This window comes from Sorex fumeus, unplaced genomic scaffold, assembly GCF_029834395.1.
Source record: "Sorex fumeus unplaced genomic scaffold, SorFum_2.1 ptg000129l, whole genome shotgun sequence".
Taxonomy (NCBI): Eukaryota; Metazoa; Chordata; class Mammalia; order Eulipotyphla; family Soricidae; genus Sorex; species Sorex fumeus.
Genome location: NW_026606186.1, coordinates 10,459,913 through 10,473,146, shown reverse-complemented (window position 1 = coordinate 10,473,146; position 13,234 = coordinate 10,459,913). Strand labels below are relative to the sequence as shown.

Here is a 13,234-nt window from a genome sequence, read left to right as displayed (position 1 = left end):
CAGACCACAATGCCCATCCACCAGGTGAGCAACTCCAGGGGCATGTACCACGTCAAGCAGAAAATCAGGGGCTGGAGCGATAGCACAGCAGGTAAGGTGTTAGTCTTTCATGCAGCCAACCCCGGTTCAATTCCCAGGATCTCATACGGTTCCCCGAGCACCACCAGGAGTAATTCCTGAGTGAAAAGCTAGGAGTAACCCCTGTGCATTGCCAGGTGTGACCAAAAAGCATAAAAAAAAAATAATGCCCAAATCCCAGACCTGAAAGTTGTACAAGAGAGTAAAATCATGATGGCTTTAAAACAGTGAGCTTGGGGTTAATTCAGCACTTAGGATGCAGCATGACTGAATGAATGAGGTCGGTGGGATCTGCTCCCATTCTGAAGTGATGAAAAATCAGGCTCAGAGGGTAAGGAACGTACTTGCTTTTGTTTTTTGTTTGCTTGGGTTTTTTTTTTTCCATTTTGGTAGGGTTGGGGGTGGGGGATGGGGGTGTACACCCATTGGTGCTCAGGGCTTACTTATGGCTCTTGGCTCAGGGAATAGTCCTGGTCATGTTCAGGGGTCCGTACGCGGTGCTAGGGATGGAACCTCGTTTAGCTGCATGCAAGGTCCCATCCTATCCACTGTCCCCTCCTGGCCTTCGTAAACTCGGTTCTGTAGATTATTTCTCAGGCTCTGTATGTCTCCGGCCCTGGTGCTGACTTTCTAATTTTAAGTGTTATATATTATATAGAGAGAGACGAGGAGTGGGGAAATAACAAATGGCCAAAGACAACAGAGCCTGAGAAACAGTCTACAGAACTGAGTTTACGGAGGCCAGGAGGTGGGCGATGGGAGAGATGGGACCTGAGACAATGGTGGAGGGAAGCAGATGCCCAGGGGACAGAGTGACACTTAAGTGTTGTAAGCATTAAAGCCTATTATTAACAGGACTATACATCATGGGGCTTCAACTGAAAAGAAGTTTAAAAGTGTTCATGAATTAAGCTATGTAAAGGTGTTCACTATTTGTGAGCAGAGCACTGATCCGTCAGCTACATCATTTCCCAGATTCAGTTCCCTCCTTTATACCATACACCTGGCAGCCCAGACCAGGAATCTGCTCCAAGTTCCAGTGCACGCGTGTGTATTCAGCAACGATCAATTTCAACCTCCATTTCACTGCTTAAAAAAATTTAAGTTGAGAACTACCTAGGTTAAGAACTTCCTAAATGTATGGGGCCAGAGAGAGAGTAGAGAGTAGAGTGCATGCAGCTGATCAGGGTCCAATCCCCAGCACCTCAAGATGGTCCCCCAAGCCCACAAGGAGTGATCCATGAACACAAAGCCAGGATTAAGCCCTGACAGAGCCAGATGTGCTCCCCCCCAAAACAACAAAGAAAAAGAGGTCTTATACGAAGACTTCTAAAAAACTCAAGATGACACAGAAATTCTACCCTTTGTCATTGATCCCAAAAATAGAATCATGAACTCAGAAAGATGTATGCACACTCATGATCACGGCAGCAATGTTCTCAAAACCCAGACCTGGAGACAAGCCAATGTCCAATGACAGACGAGAAGATAAAAAAAAGTCATGGTCTATATACCACGACAGTGGAATACTATTTAGTTGTAAGGAAAATCTTGTATTTTGCTACAACTTGGATTTGAGAGAGGGTTGTCACATGAACAAGTGAGAGGAGGGAAGGATGAATACCAGATAATCTCTGCCCTATGTCGTCCATAAAGAGACAGAGCAAACAAATGAGAAGCACCCAAAGATGATGATGGAACTAAGGTCACCAAGCATTGGAAGGAGGGAGGAAGCAGATTAGAGGTGAGCCCCATGGACCAGGGGCTCTGGCACTCGCTGGATATGGAATAACCACAAACCAAAACCATAACTATTAACATCACTTTAATCATATTACTTCGGGCTGGAGCGATAGCACAGCAGTAGGGCATTTGCCTTACAAGCGGCCAACAGGGCTGACACAAGTTCAATTCCTCTGCCCCTCTTGGAGAGCCCAGCAAGCTACCAAGAGTATCTTGCCCACACAGCAAAGCCTGGCAAGCTACCCGTGGTGTATTCAATATGCCAAACACAATAAAAATTGTTACAGTGGAGACGTTACTGGGCCCGCTTAAGCAAATCGATGAACAATGGGAGGACAGTGACAGTGACAATCATATTACTTCAACTACAGTAATATTTTTTAAAGAATTATTGCATATTTAAGTAACAAAGACCACTCATATTGTGTTCTGTTTCCCCCATGTACCCAAGCCAGATAAAGGACCATTCCAGAATCTCACAACAGAGATTGGGGTCTCTTAACCCAAAACCCACTGAATGGGGCCCCAGAGCTAATGCGCACGCGTACCTGTGTATAACGGGGGCAGCTGGGCCCCAGCATAAATCAGGACCTGGAGAAAAGTGACACCGCTCAAAATCGCCCTTGGCATTATAAACATCAGTAATAGAAATTATTTGCTGAGCACGGGAGACGAGCCAGATGTTGGCCCAGGCATTCATACCTCCTCGCTACCCCGAATGACTGCCAGCACACCAGTAAATTCATCCTGGATTCACAGAACAGAGGCTAAGGCACACAGAGGTTGCTAGATTTTTGCAAAGCTTTGCAACAAGTGACATTCCAGAGCTGCAATTCAAACCTGGTCCCAAATTCCGAGCCCTTTCTACTCAACGGCATGGGGGTTAACACCCATAGGAGGGGCCGGAGTGATAGTATAGTGGGTAGGGCATTTGCCTTGCATGCAGCCAACCTGGGTTTGATCCCCAGCATCCCATATGGCCCCCCAAGCACTGCCAGGAGTGATTCCTGAGTGCAGGGGGAACCCCTGAGTATGACTGGGTGTGACCCAAAAAGCAAAAAAAAAAAAAGCCACCCACAGGAGATAAATCCACTTTGTGCTACAGGCTTCCCTTTGCCTGAGCTACTGCTACCATTTCTCAGGGACTCGGACCGCCAGACTCTTCATCAGACCCCGAGGCTCCTCTAATGAACAGGGCAGGACCCAAGATCTTGATCCGCCTAGGAAGAGCCAGCAGAGAAGACGCAAAGTAACAGGGCCACTGCGGGCAGGGGGGTCACATGTGTGCTCAGGTGGCCTTGAGGACAAGCAGCTGCCATGGCAACACGGCCAGCCAGCAGGTGCCATAAGAAATGTTTAGGGGGAGGCATGGAAACGGCAGGTCTCGCCCGAGCAGAACCATCAGGATTGAAAATTGATAATCTTGGGTGCTTTCCTTTAGTATGCCTGGGCTCGGAAGAAAGGCAGACCTCCCCTCACATCCCAGCCCCCTGCTAATGAGATAAGTAACAAGCCTTTCTGAGTGTTTCCAGTAAGTGGGTGGGGGAATATAGATTTTCCAGGCTCCTGGAGGCTACTTGAGAAAACACAGGGTGGGGCGGGGTGGGGGGTGGTGTATATCCAGCATAACAGCAGGGGATCAGGAAGTGACACAGGGGGGCTGGAGCTATAGCACAGTGGGGAGGATGTTTGCCTTACATGGGCCGATCCAAGTTGGATTCCCAGCATCCCATATGGTCCCCCAAGCACCGCCAGGAGTAACTCCTGAGTGTATGAGCCAGCAGTAACCCCTGTGCATCGCTGGGTGTGACCCAAAAAGCAAAAAAAAAAAAAAAAAGTGACACTGGGTCACTTCCATCTAGCTGCCCACCAATTCCGGCCAGGTTGACCTTAACTGACTGCTTGACTCCTGTGGACATGCCTGCCACCTGCTATTACTCACCAGGCTCAGTCCTTCTGTGCCCAGCTCACACACTCCCGGTCATCAGTCAGTAACCTGGGCCTGGACACATCACACCCTCCCGGGTCTGGACACAATAGCCCTCCTGGGCCTGGAAACAGTGATCCTCTGGGCCTGGATACATCACACCCTCCCTGGCCTGGACACAGCGATCCTCCCGACAGAACAGGAGTAGTTCTCAGAGGAAGTTAACAGCAGAGATGACCCTAAACGGGACCAGTAAGTGTCTGCCACTCTTACTCCCAACACGGGACTTTCTGATAAAACTGGGTTTTTTGGTTGCTTGTTCTGAGAGTAAAAGAACCATTGAAGACCTCCACTGGCAGGGGGAGAAACGAAAAAAGAAAACTGATGAGGCCATGAACAAGTCAGCCTTCCCAACGGGGCGGACCCAGAAGAACAAAAGAATATGGAATTTGGGGCTGGAGCAAAAGCACAGCAAGTAGGGCGTTGCACGCGGCCGACCCAGGTTCGATTCCCAACATCCCATATGGTCCTCCGAGCACCGTTAGGAGTAATTCCTGAGTGCAGAGCCAGGAGTAGCCCCTGCGTGACCCAAAAAGAGAAAAAAAAAGAATATGGAATTTGTCCTTTTTTGTGGGACAGGGGAAGTCTGGGGGGAGAGGGGGTGCAACTCAAACCCAACAGTGCTCAAGGGCAATTCCTCTCTCTGTGCTCGGGAGTGAACCCTGGTGGTGTTCTGGGGCCCATATGCGGCATCTGGGCTAGAACTGGGGTCAGCAGGATGCAGGGAAAGCGCCTTAATCTCTGTCTCTCCAGCCCTGAATCGTGGCTTGCTGGGACAGGGTCCCTACACCCCAACCCCCGAAGTCATTTGTCGAGCAGCCCAGGGCACACCCCAATCTCAGACTGACCAAGTTAGCCACGGGTCCTCTTTCAAGGAGGAGGAATGCGGGAGTGCAGACAGGCCGAGAGGAGAAAGGCGCTTCTCCCTGCCCTCCCGGTGCCTCAATAACACGGCCACTGCCCTCTTGAGAATTCAGTTCTCACCCAGCCCACAACAAATACTCTCCGCATCCCTGAGTCCGTTCTCCAAGCCCCACGCATGACCCTGATCACCTCAGCCACATTTACCAGCTGCGGAGCATGGTGACAGACACTGGTGCAGGTAAGACCCAACCTTGCGAAGCGGCCCAGAAGCAAAACCTCACAAGAGGGAGTATCTGGGCAAAGTTGACAAGAACAGGCTGTCAGCCAGCACCGGGGGTTTGGTCTTGAGCCTCACTCAACCTCCTAGTCACATGAGCCCTAGACACAGAAACTGTCACGTATGCTTAGCAAGTCATCCTAATTGCAGCGTCTAGCCTTGATTGGGATTGGATCAGGGCAAAGCAGAGTTAGAGAGGTGATAGGCCAATAATGGTACCATTTCTGTGATTGGACCATTCTCTTAAGCTGAGACTCCCTGTAAAATATGTGTGTATTTGGCAATAAAGTGAACAGTCATCAGTTGCCCCTGGAGGGTATTTCTCTGTGCACCTGTTATCCTTCTCCCCATATCTGCCCAGAACCGGTGCGTAACGTGTCCGGGCACTGTTGGGGGGAAAACTGTTCCCCAACAACCAGCCTGCAGGGACTCCAAGGTAACAGAAGAAAGCAGCTACTTGAACCCGCAGCCATTCAGAATTCCCCGATCCAGCCTGCCTGCAGCCTTACCTGCAGCCAACCCGATTATTCATCACACCCTCTCTGCCTCCCCTAGTGCTCTCCACCTGGGAAAAACAAACAAACAAACAAACAAACAAAAAACCCAACTCCCCCACACATCCCCAATCCCGCCTGCTTTACTCGCTGGGCCCTCTCCTGCCAGGTGCTGCCTCTCCCCCCGGTCCCCCTTCATCCACTGGCTCTCAGCAACATCCTCCCCAAATACCACCTCCAGAGCACACGGGCGCATGTGGGCCCCACTCCCTCCATCCCCTCATTCAACACCCACCACCATTCTGGCCACAAGGCAGAGACACGCACGCCAGTTCTGCTGGAATCCAGAAACGAAGGCACAGCGCGGCCAAACAATCTCCACCCGTGCAATAAAAAGGGGGCAGAGGGCCAAACCCCAAGGTGAGCCCATGCCCTTCCCACTGCAGGAGCCACATTCCTGGCCGCACCCACGAAGTCCTCAGGCTTGGCAGCGTCTGTGCCTGGCTGCCCATCAAGTCTCGTCGCCCTCTGTGCTCCTGGGCCTTCCTCCAGAACGGCGACTTGGAGGAAAGCACCGACATTGACTGGCATTCAATCTGATGGTGAAATGGCATTATCCTCGGGTATCTGCAAGTCCTTTGGAGGCAACTGTTTCATTTGCTTCCAAACCAATGGAACTAGGGGGCATCACCCGAAAGCCTCCCCAGATGGAAAAAAGCCCCGGAGGCAGCCACTGCCAGGGTGCTCACCGTGCGCCCAGGGGGGCCATCGGGGATGCGCGAACGCTCAGGGCTCAGTCCTGCTCCCAGTGCAGAGGGACTGGTCGTCTTCCTAAAGTGAGTTATCTGAGAAGATATTCCGATCTTGCCCGAACCACACCAGAGGATGCAAGCCAGCCCCGCACACCCCCTCCCCAGCGGGCGAGCTGGTTTTCATCTGGCCAGACGGAGAACGAGAAGGTTCTCATTCATCAAATTCCCACCTTATCAGGCTTCGCAGTGAGGGGCTGGGTGGTTACCTTTAAGTGTACAAAGGAAACTTCTCCAGCAGCTGAATGAAATGAGGGAGAGAACCGGGCGCGGAAAAGGGGACTGCAGGAAGGGGCAGGAGACAAGAAAGCTTCCGGCAGGCTCCTGGCAGACACAGGACAAGGCTGTTTGTTTCTGATGAGGAGTGGAGACTGCAGGTTGTGTGGGGTCCCCGGTCAGCCAGCCCGGGGCAGAGATAAACCTCAAACCCACTCTAGCCCCGAGGCCTCCACACATGTGGCCTCTCGCAGGAGACTAGGGTTCACAGAGACAGACCTCTGATGGTGATCCATTCAACTGCAGATGGGGCTACCCCCACACTAACCCCAAACCATCAGGCCCAGCAAAGACAAAAGAAAAGGCAAGAGGAAGGGGATGTAATCAATAAATACTGGGGGACAAACTTCCAGACCTAGAGTAAGACACGTGTATGCGTGTGCATATGTGTGCACGCGCGTGTGTGTGTGTGAGTGTGCAATGCACAGCACGGTGGCCAGAATCATAATAATACATTACAGACCTGAGAGTGGTTCTGAATAATTCTGCACAGACTAGGGCCCTAACTCATAGTGTTGTGTGTGTGGGGGGGGGGGGGCGCACCAAGGGGGGGGCAGGGGGTGCAGTGCACATCTTGCACATGGATCCAGTAATAGCAAATCCCCAGGCCCAAGTACTAAACGCCAGGCCTCTATACAGGGAGTGGCCCCTGGGGTACTCAAGCACTGCTAGGGAGCCTCCCCCCAAATTCCTCATCACAAGAGAAAAATTAGCCTTAATATGAAGATAGACGTTAACTAGACTATTACGGCAACTGATTCTGCAATATGTACCAATGGTGTCCAAGGTCGTATCAATTTGAATTTGTTTGTCAAGCTTCTTCTTTTGTTCATTTTGATTCTGGGATTTGGGAGGGTGGCGGATGGGGACGGTGGGGTAACCCAGCAGCGCACAGGGCTTACTCCTGGCTCTGCGTTCACGGCTCACTCTCGGCAAGCTCAGGGTTAGAGCCCACCTCAGCCACATGCAAGGTGAGAGCCCTACCCACTGCGCTATCCCTCCAGCTCTTAATAAAAATGTTGAATTGTTACGCTGCACCCTGAAACTAATAAAACATTGTGTATCGAACATAGCTCAGTATTTTTTTCCTTTAAAAGGAGGAAGCCTTGATCCCGGGGTGCAAGAAACTCAACCTCAACTCTACGACCTTCGCCCGAACCCAGTGGGCCCGAGACACCATCTCCCAAATGCTGGGCTTTGATTACGGTTCACCCGGAGATGTTTTGGCCGCTGTCACAATCTCCTCTGGAGCTATCCATCAACAAATGCCAAGTGAGAAGCAGAGGGGTTCGGGCTGAACTACCCTGAAATTAAACCCACTCCCGTCAAAGCCTGCGGGATTAGCCAGCTGGGTGACAGGTACAACTTTAATTAGATTCCTGGGCTTTCGCCAGCAAGTGCGTCCCCGCCGAGCCGAGGGCCCAGGTACTGAAGCACACGTTTGTCAGAGGAGCGGATGACAGGTCTGGTAACAGATGAGCGCATTATGAGACAGTCTGGAGGGTGGGGGCCGGCCCGTGTCTCACGGGCATCACATATCCAGGAGAAGAGTTAAGACCGTGCCCCGCTCTCGGCCCCACCTCCCCCAAGGAGCATAAACAGCGCCTGAACCAGGAGAACAATCTCAAATATTGACCTCTCTCGTCTCCTTTCAGGAAAAACACACAGAGAAGAGCGCGAAGTCCCTGGAGCCGAATGGTGCCTCAGCATCGGAGGCATGGAGGCGGGGACATGAGAAGGCAGGTGGCGGTCCTGCTTCAGACCACAGGAGCTGAGACCCCCACCGGGAACACCGGGTACAGTGGCTTATTCCCACAGGTCCTTGAAAGGACAGGGGCTGGGGGCGCGGGGCAGGAGGCATAACAGTTAAGGGATTTAGGGGCTGGAGCGATGGTAAAGCAGGGACGGTGCTTGCCTTGCATGCAGCCAACCCGGGTTTGATCCCTGGCATCCCATATGGACCCCTGAGCATTCTAGAGAATGACCCCTGTGTGCAGAGCCAGGAGTAACTCCTAAGTAGGGTTCTCTCCCCTTCCCTGCTCCCCCTCCCCAAACAACTACAAAAAAATTAAGATAGGAGAGCATTAATTGGTTTGTTTTTTTTCCTGATTTTTTTTCTTTAAACAACCGTGAGTGACAAAGTTACAAAACTATTCATGACTGGGTTTCCGGTACACAATGTTCCAACACCAATCCCTTCACCCGTGTCCACATCCCTCCACCAATGTCCCCAGTTTGCCTCCTGGCCCCCAGCCTACCTCTGCCACAGAAACCTTTTCCTTTGTGATAACAATGGAGGGTAGTGGTCACTCTGGACAAGGGCTGGATGTTGAAGGGAGGGAAAGCGAAATGCATGATACCCTGTCAGGGACAGTGCTGTAAACCACGGTGCCTCACTCAAGGGGGAAAAGGAAAAGGCAGAAAGTGCCCACCACAAAGACCATCATGCTTTTCTTTTTTCTTTTCTTTTCTCTTGCTTTCTGGGTCACACCAGCGATGCACAGGGGTTACTCCTAGCTCTGCACTCAGGAATTACTCCTGGCGGTGCTCGGGGGACCATATGGGATGCTGGGAATTGAACGCAGGTTGGCCGTATGTATGCAAGGCAAATGCCCTACCTGCTGTGCATTTGCTCCAGCCCCCATTCTTTTTATTTTTTTTTCCCTTTCTGGATGCCATAAGATTGCCAAAGTAAAAACCAAAGGTCTCCAGGCCTACCCAAGGGCTGCACCAGTGCAAGACCTCCATAAATGCCCTTGAGTCACCCAATGAGCAAACCAGTGAACAAACCACAAGTCCCAACTGATGCTGAGCCTACCAGAAGGAGGTCACTGAAGTCACCAGCAATGAGCACCAATTGGAGTGACGGATACTCAAAGGCGTGAAACTCAGGTGCGTGGGAACAGACACTGGGAGGCCACAGGCCCTGATCCAGGACTCATGGCCCCTGGATGCTCGGGGCAGGCACGACGAGACTAACATGCAGGTTCTGGCAGGAGCCAAAGGCGGGGTGATTGCTTCCAAAAGGAAGCTGAGTTTGCTTGTCGGAAAGCATCCAGGCAGTACAACGCAACCCAGCGGGACTCGCCCAGGGGCCACAGCGAAGGCCAGCCGTCGGGCTCATCCGTGGCGCTGCAGAATTCGCCCCGATTTCTGCCACTCGTGTCCAAGAATAGAGGATAATGGCACACAGCTAAACACCGTCCCGGGAACCAGAAGTCTTAATGCTTTACAAGCTTACCAACTCGGATGACATTGATCCAGCCCTGTGCAAAATTGCTTTTATTGAAAGGGGCATTGTGCAAGGCTCTGTGTACTGCTCAGAGAACTCTTTATAAAAACCCACCCGAGGCAACACTCCCTCAGGCCCTGGTGCCGGCAGAAGCTGTCCTTTTATCTGAACATGTTCATCTTACAGACGCTGGAGACCTCGGAACTGAATTTGCCCCTTTCTACTTTCGCTGCCAGGAGCTGCCGTCTGAATGTTAAGTCCCCTCTTTCGTGCCGGGATGGGCACCCGCGCTACACTCCTGCCCTCTCACTCTGGCTCCATTTCACCAGTCTCCCTCCTTTTTCCTGGACCCTGGTGTCTTCAGTGACACTTTTAACCTTATTGAATGTTATGGCTTTCCATATATCTCGGCAGATGTTGCTGAAATACAGGAAGGAATAAGTTGCCACTCTTAAAGCTTCAAATAATCGGAATATTTCAACTTTGGTATTCTTGAAAACATACTCTTCTGCTCTGCTAGAAATGTATTAATCCTCCTTTCTGCCAAAAGCAAAGCAGTCTCTTTTTTTTTCCAGCTCATGTAACCAGAATTTATTGTGCAGAAGGAGAAGTACCTTCCAGGGAGGATGCAGAGTTCTCTAGCCTCAGCTGAGTCATGACCAGGTTTGGTGCTCCTGGTCCTAAAGCAGCCCTCGAGGAGTCTGGAACAGACACAATGGGACAGGCCAGCACAGCGTGTCTCAAGTCAAGTCCCGCAGTGAAGAGGACACAGACCTAGACAGAACACGGAGGTGGTTTCCTATGGGGAAATTCTGAGACTCTGACTGATTTAGAAAATGGGGGAAATATTCTTTTGGTACGGGTGCTCAGGGCTCACTTCCGGCTCTGTCTGTGCTCAGCAACCACTCCCGGTGGTGCACGGGAACCCTAAGCAATGCCAGGTAGGGAATCTGGGATCGGCCACATACCAGGCGAGCGTCTTAACCCCTGGAGCACCTCTCTGTTTTCCTAACATGTTTTTTTTCTGCTCAACCACTCTGGGTGGTGAGCGACAAATGAAGAGTCGGACAGTCTGGAGACTACGGAGTACAACAGAGGCCTGCCTGAGCGCCCCCAGCCTGGGGGGCAGCAACAGGACGAGTGTGCCAGGGACTGAACCAAACATGCCTGAAAACAAGAATTGTGCTGGCCACAGCCTTCTGCAGAAACAAAGACCCTGCGGCTAAACAGCACTGCCACAGGAAGTGCCACTGTCCCACCTACCCTGGAGACCAGTCGGGAGGAGGGGCTGGGAAGCTCCCAGTCAGTACTTGAGAACACAGAAAGCACAGAAGAAGACTAAAGCTCTTGCCTGGCATCCCACTGGCCCCAGCTCAAATCCCTGGCACCCTGGCACCCACGAAGCACTGCCAGGGATCACTCCCAAGCACTGAGCTGGGAGTAGGCTCTGAGTATCGCCATGTGCGGCCCAAAAGCAAACCGGAAAAGTATGGAAAACATAGCCGCTGCTTGGGTCTTCTAGGAAGCCTGAAGGGGCAACTACTGGGCAACTACTAATTAACCGGGCCCCCTCCAAAACACATGGCCCTAGGGAAAGTGGTCTGTGGCTGCAGATGTGTGCATGCATACTCGTGTACACACACGTTTTGCACATAAGCAGATGTATGTACAATTATACACTCACCCTTCTGGTACATACGTGTGTGTGTGTGCGCACATATGCAGTATGTGCAGATGAGAGTACACACACACACACACACACACACACACACAAACTCGCTCGCTCGCCCCTCTGGCCATCCTGAGGGAGACAGCAGCAGCCCGGCTGAGTGTGGGGAATTCCTTCCTCACCAAGTAAGCAGGCAAGATGGGAGCCCAGCAGGCCCCCGGTCACGGGTCCAGACACTCGGAGGCGAGGGCCACAGATGCAAGCAGGAAGCCAGCTTTCAGAGTCAGCGAGAGCACCTGCCTCTCCATCCTCCCAGCAGCCTGTCACCTGCGCAGTCCTGCTCCCTTTCCCCCGTGTTCGCCCACATGGGGCTTCTTTCGCCGCCAAAGGCTCCCAGCCAGCTCTTTCTACTCTAGGGAAACCCGCTTTCTCTCTTGAGCATGGGTCTCGTTTTCTCTCCACTCACATTTCCTTAAGCAAATTTCTTCTGCACGCAGCCGACCCGGGTTCGATTCCTCCATCCCTCTCGGAGAACGCGGCAAGCTACCAAAAGTATCCCGCCCGCATGGCAGAGCCTGGCAAGCTCCCCATGGTGTATTCGATATACCAAACACAGTAACAACAAGTCTCACAATGGAGACGTTACTGGTGCCCGCTCAAGCAAATCTATGAACAATGGGAGGACAGTGACAGTGGCAGTGACAGTAACAAGGAAAAAAAAAACCCCACCCACACCACAGTGTACTTCTCCCTGAACTCTCTGTCACTGCATCCTTCTCCCACTCCCGGACACACTGGGGGGCTCCTACCTCTTAGCAACAGCAGTCCCAAGTCCCTGGAGAAGCCCTAGGGTTACGGGGACAAGTGAATTACAGGACCAACAACTCTGACAACAGAGGAAGAAGTATGTATTTTAGAGCAAAGCCACTGATGTAATCTCAGGCAGCTGTTTCAAACACTTGACAAGAGTAACAGCCCCTTTCAAATGATATATTTACATATTACATTAAACATTTGAAGATCTGAGCAAATAATCTCACTCTTCAGAATCTAACCTAGGGATTTCAAGAGAATATGCACTTATGCCCAAAGACTGTGGCATTCAAGAGCCAAAATGTCCAACAGGGAAGGGACTTAAAATTCGGAGCAAAAGGGCACATCAGTCAACATATTCACTGGGAGGCCCCCACAGTGTGGGTCAGGAGACCTCCAAGTGACAGAGGGAGGGGCTGCAGGACACAGAACGGGGATTAGCCTGATTAGACTGGGGCCCGGGTGCAGAACAAGACAGTGACACCGAAACACAGACCCTGTGAGGACACTGAAATTATAGCTGACACTTTCCTATTTTTCTAGATTTCCACCATCACCCCTTTAACAGTCACTAATTTTTTTCCTTTCTTGTTTTAGGCTTTTCAGTTGACACCTGGCAGTGCCTGGGGCTTACTCCTGGCTCTGTGCTCAGGGGTTACTCCTGGTCAGGCGCTGGGGACAATAATGCAGAGCCAGGAACGGAAGCAGGGTCAGCTGCATGCGAGACAAGGACCTTAGCCCACATTATCTCCAAGGCCCCCTCATCGAGGTTTCCTTAAAGCATATTAACGTGTATGTATTTCAGTTCTCTTATCAGCAGATCAGCATGAGGATTATCAAAGTAGGGATGCCAGTGTCCCCACTCCAAGCAACCACCACAGTCTAATCTCAATAGCTGGAAACATCCTTTCAGGCTTTGGAGTGGAGTCGGGAAGAGTGGGGAGGGGAGGGGAGGGGAGGAAGGGGAGGGACAGGGCCAGATCCCAACTTGG

At 51.7% G+C, this 13,234-nt stretch overlaps 1 protein-coding gene across 1 annotated transcript in view; it reads right to left on the bottom strand.

Annotated features, from left to right (window-relative positions):
* The window catches only part of CDK5RAP2 (CDK5 regulatory subunit associated protein 2), a 189,426-nt gene that overhangs the window by 106,360 nt on the left and 69,832 nt on the right, over nucleotides 1-13,234 (bottom strand). The window lies entirely within an intron of this gene.